The sequence below is a fragment of the Medicago sativa genome, chromosome 4, assembly GCF_051527215.1.
Source record: "Medicago sativa cultivar Bolivia chromosome 4, Bolivia_mono, whole genome shotgun sequence".
Taxonomy (NCBI): Eukaryota; Viridiplantae; Streptophyta; class Magnoliopsida; order Fabales; family Fabaceae; genus Medicago; species Medicago sativa.
This window is the reverse complement of record NC_140752.1, coordinates 28,703,107-28,711,325: the sequence shown is the minus strand read 5'-3', so window position 1 is coordinate 28,711,325 and position 8,219 is coordinate 28,703,107. Positions and strand designations below refer to the sequence as shown.

The following is an 8,219-nucleotide window of genomic DNA, read 5'->3' as shown; positions in this document are numbered from 1 at the left end:
TTCATGGCTGCTTGATTGGCCAAGATAGCAGTGTTGTCACTCACCTCAAACATTCCCCTCTTCTTTTTCTCAGCATCAGCTCGATGCTCATTTTGGGTCATGTTCTCTATCAGGTCTCGGACTTCATGATCAGTTTTGGTTCTCATACTCCCACCTGAAGATGCATCTAAGAACATTCTATGGTTAGCGGTTAACCCTTCGGTAAAGACTTGGAGATAAGATTTTTCATCTAAGCCATGTGCAGGACATCTCTTAAGCAAAAGGTTAAAACGCTCCCAAGCATCATACAAGGTCTCACCCTCCCCTTGTTTAAAGTTGGTTATCTCATGTTTCTTCTCCCAGTATTTTGACATAGGGAAAAATCTCTTAAGGAATTTAAGCTCAAGTTCATCCCACGTTTGAATGGTTCCACTAGGTATGGACAGCAACCAATCTTTGGCTCTACCGGTTAGAGTGAAAGGGAATAATCTAAGCTTCTTTTGGCTCTCAGTGATATGAGCAGGGGGCACACAGAACTGACATGTTTCATGGAAATGGCTCAGGTGCTCATGAGGGCTTTTGTCATCACGCCCATCATATTGGTTCTCCATAAGGTTTTGTTGGACAGAACTCTTAATGTCAAAAGCTACCGGGTTGGCTGGTTGGAAGACATGAGTTAGATGACCACGGTTGGCATCCAATCCATAGTCCCCCATCATAGGTCTTTGTGGTGGTGGCGGTTCTTCCATAATTATGGTTTCCGGTTCAGGTTCAATGTCCTGAATTTCAGCTGATGAAGAACCTTGGCTTGTATTCTCAGCTAGTCTTGCTAACCTAACTGCTCTTCGATTAGCTCTTGCGGCCTTTTTGATCTCCGGATTGAACTGCAAGTCCTCAGGTTGGACTCTACCTCGCATACACAGCAAAAGAATACCTTAGTAGCACTGCACCACAAAAAATCAATAGATATTTTTAAATACAGACAAAAATTTAAATGACAGAAATCTTAACAATTAACGTTGTTGCCTTGTTGAAATTAATCAACAGTCCCCGGCAACGGCGCCAAAAACTTGATACATAATTAGCAAGTGTACTAATCAATATCGGAGTAATAAATAATTCGTATCCTCAGGGACTGTTTTGATTTCTACTAAACAAGAACGTCTATGTTAAGATGTGATTAAATAAGGGGGTTGCCCTAGGCAGTTGGATTTTTAAGTGCAATTTGTAATTTAAAACGAAAGAATATAAAATTGGTTCTTAAAATGTTTAAAGAGATGACTAGGTCAATCGAATCATCTATACATCACCCATTAAGTAACCTGTAATCTTTACTTTACGAATTTCACAAAGTCAACGACAAATTAACAATTTAACTTAGGTCAATCCCTTGATCCTAAGTCCTCTTATCTAATTATAATTCCCTAATCCCTTAGGTGAACCTATAATCGTCAAAGGCTAATTGATTCGTTAATTTCAATGATCACGGTCTAACAACGCTCTATCCCTAGATTGTCCGTTAGAAAGAACAGCATAAATATTTCCGAGATAAACGCTATTGTCAGTAGTCATAAAATCTCTTAAATCAATTATATCTGGTCAGGATCATAAAAGCAAGGAGAACAACATATGCTGAATAAACTAGATTGAAATTCATAAATGTAAAAGTTTCAGGTTACATCAAATGAGCTAGTACAGAGTCATCTCATGACCTAATCACAATAGATCTAGCTACTCATAGCTAAAGCACAAATCACAAATGAAAAAGAAGAATTCATTACATTCAATTGATGACTGACTATGAGTTTTGATGGTTTCCCACCGTCGGCTCAATGCTTCAGACTCCAATTCAAGCTTTTCTCCGTAAAAATTCCGAACCCTTTGCAAAGAGAACATTCTGGCTTTTATAGAAAAATTGTAACACGCCAAAATCGTACTACGATGCTGGTAGATCGTAGTACGATGCCTCATTAAACCCAGATCATCAATCAACGCTCCTTGATATCGTAGTACGATGAAAACACATCGCACTACGATTTTTCCAGTAACTTCAGCCTTCCAAAATGCCTTCAAATCGTAGTACGATGCTACAGATCGTAGTACGATGGTTTATGTACTTGTGCACTTAAATTTTCACCTCTCTGTGGCTCATAACTCATGCAAATCACCTGAACTTAACTGAAAGTACATAGAAATCAAAGCAAAAGTGCTATATGACCTAGTGTCATCAATCGTGCCAAAAGGTGGCCGGTGAACTAATCAAGCACAAGTGTGAATCCTCCAGGAATGTAAGGCATGTTAAGAAAGAACGTTCCGACAAATTCGAGTATGATGTTAGTGATACTTCATGTATCTGTAAGTGAAGAAGTTGGATATATATATATATATATATTCTGGAACGTAAGTACAAGACTACAAGTTAAGGATAAGTCGATATGTGTTGATGGAGTTAGTAAGCTCTCATGAATTGAGATATGAGAACGGAAGATCAAGATTTATATGTTCAGCGAGAATAAGGTTCTAATATTGAATGAAGTTGAGCACATGTATGTTGGATGAAGTTGAAGTCTTATGTGGAATTTTTATGTCAAGTGATATGATGAACAAGACAATGGTTTCTAATGTGCCGTGAATTGAATTGATTGGTGTTAATGCTTGTCGTGCAACAGTTATGAAATTATTTTTTTATGATGACCAGAATGAATGATGTGCATCAGATTACTTGAGAAAATGATATTTTTATGTGAAGTATGTTTTCTTGAAAACTAATTTTTAGAAAATACGCCAATAGCGAAACTGGGGCGAAAATTTTCAGTTTTTCCAAAAACTGTCATTTCGTCTCTAGGGCCTTAGTAGCTATTGGGGGTTGTTTTTACAATCTTTTAGGTAACCAGCACTCTCTATAACATCAAGTATTGAATGCACATCACATCCTATGATTTCTAAGGAAGAAAATGCATGGACAACTATTAACGGAATCAATCCGGTTCAAGGTAACATTAGAAGTTAACGTAGCAAGAGCTGACGAAGAGCTTGGGTCAGAAGTTTTAAAGTTCCAGCATATGACTGGATAAAGGGAATGCACATGCATGAGATGAAAGGTAAGTGGTAAAGGATTATGCAGAGTCACAAGATTTTCAGATTCAATGAAGTTATGAGTATTCCCTGGATCTATGTTTTGCTTGATTGACTTGTTAAGGCTCGTCATGATGATGAATTCTAAAGTTTTTCAGAATTTTGAAAATGAATACATGCATATGGGTGATTGGAGATGGCGTTCTGGGATTTAAAAGAAATTTTGCAGGTACCGGTTGTTACGACTCACGTAGAGTGGGCTAAACTCACCGGAACTAAGGTTTGATGGCACAATTGTAGCTTATTCCGTGATTTTTGATGCAACGACTGGGGCCAAACTTATTACGTTTTTATATAAATAGAAATCGTCAACTCCAATGACCCGTATGTTAGATTAAAATGTTTACTTAAAGAAAGAAATTAACGAGCAAGCATTCGTTTGATTACGCAAAACATAGTACGCGAGAATACAAGAATACAATGAAGTATGATCAAGAAAAGTATGTATGAATTTATGATAAGTCTACTATGGGAATCCTATGGGAATTCAAGATTTCTCATAAACAAGTTTATGTATGATAAGTGTATGTTATGAGGTGAACTCAACTAGTGAGAAAGTAAGGTCTATTCCCAAGTAAAGTAATATGGTAATTCGACAAGTCTACCGCGAGATCCAATCTTGCAAGGTATTGTGAGGTGCATGTTTATGGCAAAGTTCGCCACATGAAAGGTTTTGAGGAAGAGTTCAAGAAGATGATACTCATATGTGAAGTTTTAGTTGTCTTAATGGATTATAGTATTGGTTAAGGCCAACTGGTGGGAATCAGAGTGGCGCAACGAAAGTTAAATTGACATAGTTGTTAATAGTAATCATGGAACATGGACTAAGATAGTAAAAGCCTTCGTTAGAGCATTATGGGACAAGCGAGAAGTTCTCGAAATGTTAAGTAAGAAAGGAGACTTATGTAGTCAGTCATGAAAAGGGTTAAGGTATGTGGATGTGTCTTCATCTAAGTAAGATAGGAAAGGCTAGAGTCACCATAAATGAAGAGTATGTGCTATGATAAGAGAAATACATGTAAAAGTCGAGAGGTTTCTTTTTGTGACTCAAAGTAATGATTGAATTATCAAGTGTGAAGCTGGTATTTAAAGAAGAAGTGTTATGTAGGATAAGGTAACAATATGTGATCGTAACCGGACACGATGTTTTGAATATTCAAGTTTATTGTTCTTAGAACGAGGAAATGAGATAATGTTATGAGGGTCAAGGATCCTATATGATTTATGTTATGCAAGTATGTGAGTCTCCAAGGTATGTATGTAAGTCAAGAAAGAATAATATAGGAGTTACTTTTGAAGTTCAAGAATTTCATTATGGATGGAGATATAAACCATGAGTTATGCACGAGGAAGTGCATACTCTCCTATGTCAAACTTGTTAAATGATCACGATACTTGCTATGAAGATTTTGAACTATGATTTATAACTTTTAAAGTTAAAACGGGTAGTAAGGGACTTTGGGGCGATGATTATTTTAAAAACATGATTTCATATTTTCTTTTGAGTTATACAATTATTCGTTCCAAGGACCCAAATACTCAAGGTTTAGAAAATTTCCTTAATCAAGATGTTAGAACAAGTATTGCTATTATCTAACAAGGTGCGACACTTGAGAGTATGTAGGACACTATGTAAGGTAAGATTTGATGAAGTAAACAACAGTTTTTTTTTGAAAAGTCTTATGAGACGCACGAGTATATGCTAAGAGTATTCGAATGTAAGTGGCCTAAGTCGGAAATTTTGAGAACATACGAGCAACAATACTGGTTGTCAGATGAGAGATGTATCGGAGTGTATAAATTATGCTTCTCTATGACAAGTTATATGAGTTACCATGAATTCGAATGCTAAGAGAATGGTTATGAGATCAGAAGGTTTAATAAGACTCTAAAAAGAGACAAGAGATTCGTGGAATCGTCAAGATAAGTAATGTGTAAAAGAGGAGTATGTCTCAAGGTGCTATGAGGAGAATTATGTTTTAACTATGTATATGTATAATAAGATGTTTTATGTTGCAATAAGCACTACAAGGCAAACCTGGTATCCGATAGGATTCCAGTTAAAAAAAGCAAATCCTGAGTGTTTATGTTAAGATACCTTTATGAATGGTTTATGTTAAGTGGGTAAGTTCCAAGTCATGATATACAAAGAAAGCTTTAAGTTTGAGTGATAATAAGATCAAGAAGGCTATGTTCAGTTATATGCGGGTTAAGAAACATTATGAGGACATGATGCGATGAACCCTTTGGTTATGTATGAATGGAAAATGTTTGGCTCAGACCATAGATGGTAAGTTTTTGTCATGACGATTAGTAGTCGATCTCTAAATTTCGAGGACGAAATTTTTTTAAGGGGGGTAGAATGTAATATCCCGCTCGTCAGCTAATGGAATTTTATCGGCTAAATGTATCAGAACGTTATCAGTCGATCGTGCCAGAGGATTAATGTTGCGGAAATAAAGTTTGAAGGAAACATTAATTAAGAGATGTCAGTTTAATACGACTTATGCATTAGTGTCAAGCTAGACGCGATTAAGACTAAGGGTATTATGGACTTTTGAGTTTGAGGAGTATATAAGTAAATTTGGACCCAAAATCTTCATTATTTCCTTTGTCTTTCTCACTCTAGGTTAGAACAATTTTCTTGTGCTCTCTCCTCTCTCTAAGAACCGATCCTCCTTCTTCTTTGGGAGTAAACCAAAGTTCAAAATCTTACAAGCAAGAGAACAAGCAAGCTTTGGGTGTGTAGGAACAAGTCTCATCATCTTGTTTTTCCTTTTCTTCAATAGTAGAGATTTTAGGGTTTGGTGTAGAGCTTGAGGAAACTTGAAGTTCACTTCATTTGTGCAAGGTGAGTTCCATAGATAGATATTCTACCCTTGGGTTTACTCAATCTTGTGTAGTAAAACATGATTTAATGTGAGTTTAGCTTATATGAAAATTTAGTACCCCAAAGTAAATCTTGTTGATTATATGTTAATATTGCCATGAGATGTCTTAAATTAAGTCCATACATGTTGTTGGATGAGTTTGGTGCATTACAGGGTCTAATTGGACGAATTTTGGGTCGAAAATGGCGAAAACCCGCAGCCGAAACATTCGAAAACTCAAGCTTCGGAGCGCTGCGCCTGTACAAGGGCGCTAGGTGCCCACACACAGGGAGCTAGCGTTAGGCGCCCTACTCCTGGCGCCAGGCGCCCCAGACAGGACAACGTTCGCGTTGTTCTGCGTTCGGGTGCTTGGGGGCAGTCGTGTGGGGGTCCGTAGCGATCGTTTCGACGTGTTCTTTTGCTGTTTTCACTTATCTTTCTACTGGAACAAGTTTGGCTTTATCAAATCATGGAATTTATAAACGGCTTGAAACTTGGGTTTATGGCATTTTCGGTCTTTAGAAATTATTGAAAATTTGCACACATCGTCAATTGATCCTTGCATCATTAATCGTGGGAATCTTAGCATGTAACATAAGGATGGCTCAAGAGAGTTTAAGCATGATGGGGTAGCAATGAACTAAGAAAGGGAATGTATGTAGAGCCTCGGCTTAGCTAGTCGAGAACTAGAAAATAGCAAGAATCCCTAGAATGATAAGACGCGAAGTGTAATCTCTTCGCACATGAGCTAGAATGGCTTAGCAAATATGTAAGTTGTGGATTGATAGGTTAGACCCCTCCACTATGTTAAGTATGAATAAGTATAAGTTATCGCCAATCGAATCGACTAAGGTTCCGAGGTAAATAGGCGAATATGTATATGTTTAACTTATATGCACAACAAGACCATGATTTAATATGTGTAGGTGACATGTCTCTTGATATCCACATCAAGGGGATACAAGGGGTTCTCGTAATGAGAACGATTTAAGCTGCAAGGGACCCGCATGTCACTGAGTAACAAGACGTAGGTGCTCGTGTCTCTTGTTATCCACGCCAGTGGGATACGGGAGGTTCTCGACCTAAGGGGAACGGTTTAAGCCGCAAGGGACCCGCACGACACCGAGGGAGTCCGATGTACGTACATCGGTCATGTATGGGATTGATCTCGGGGTTACTCCACCCGGGACTATCCATAAAAATGAATCAAGATAATAACTGTTTGTTCAACGCTAACCAATTAATGAACTTAGACACGATTATGTTTATTATGATTATGATTATGTTATGTTTATGCTCATGATCGAGCCCATGTATGATTATGTATAAGAACAAGAACAAGAGCATGATATGCTATTAGACGAGAGCTAGATATGTATAGGACAAGTAAAGAAAGATATGCCGTGACGACCTTAGGTTTCCCCAATCGTCCGGTTTAGAATCATGTCATGAATATGCTATGTTATTTATGTTTAGGCCATGTTACGTAAAGCGTATGCTTGGCAATGCGGTTTAGGTTCCCTTAACCGCCATGACATGTATAGATGAGAAACCTATAACAAGTTAAGATATGATTATGACGGCTCTAGTATGCACTACCGTCTAAGCATGCAAGTCCCCACACACGTATAATCAACCGTCAGGTTGTAATGTAGACACGTGGTGACCGTAGGTTTCCCCTTGAGGTTGCCTATAGCCTAGGATTTAGGGGAACTCACTGAGACATTATGTCTCATCCCAATCCTTATTTGTTTCAGATAAGCAGGATGTTTATGCATGTTCGGAGCCGGATGGATATTACTTCAAGGGTTCGTTCGTAAAGCTGCAGGACGTTATGGACATCAAGGATGTATTTTTATGTATGGATGAGTTGTGTTGTATTATTATTCATACGAACGTAACTTGATGTAAATATTATTCATTTGAAGTTTTTAATTGTTGTATATTTTAATGTATCCAGTACTAATATTAACGCACGTGCTAGACTTTCTAGACACGTCTGGTATGGGTGTTACAATGGCAGTTCAAGAGGAAGGCAACTCTGAAGCTTCAGAAGAGTTTCTATCTTTTTCTTGATTTTCTAGGGTATGTTTTTATCTTTAGTAATTTGTTTTTAGTTACCATGTGTAACTAATTCTTTTTAGGTTAGAGCTCTAAGATGAACCTCTATTTTTATTTTTTTTTGTTGGATATTTATTTATTTTAATGTCGTTTTTTATTTTATTTATCTTTTGT

The 8,219-nt window shown here is 37.3% G+C and overlaps 1 long non-coding RNA gene and 1 other non-coding gene across 2 annotated transcripts; both read left to right on the top strand.

The window, feature by feature from the left end:
• Positions 1–231: 231 nt before the first annotated feature.
• Positions 232–338, top strand: LOC146927528 (small nucleolar RNA R71). The gene has a single exon (XR_015009189.1). It is a non-coding gene; the product is annotated as a small nucleolar RNA R71 (small nucleolar RNA).
• Positions 339–5,666: 5,328 nt separating this feature from the next.
• Positions 5,667–7,960, top strand: LOC146927527 (uncharacterized). The gene is made up of 2 exons (XR_015008203.1): positions 5,667–5,965; positions 7,742–7,960. It is a non-coding gene; the product is annotated as an uncharacterized LOC146927527 (long non-coding RNA).
• Positions 7,961–8,219: the final 259 nt, after the last annotated feature.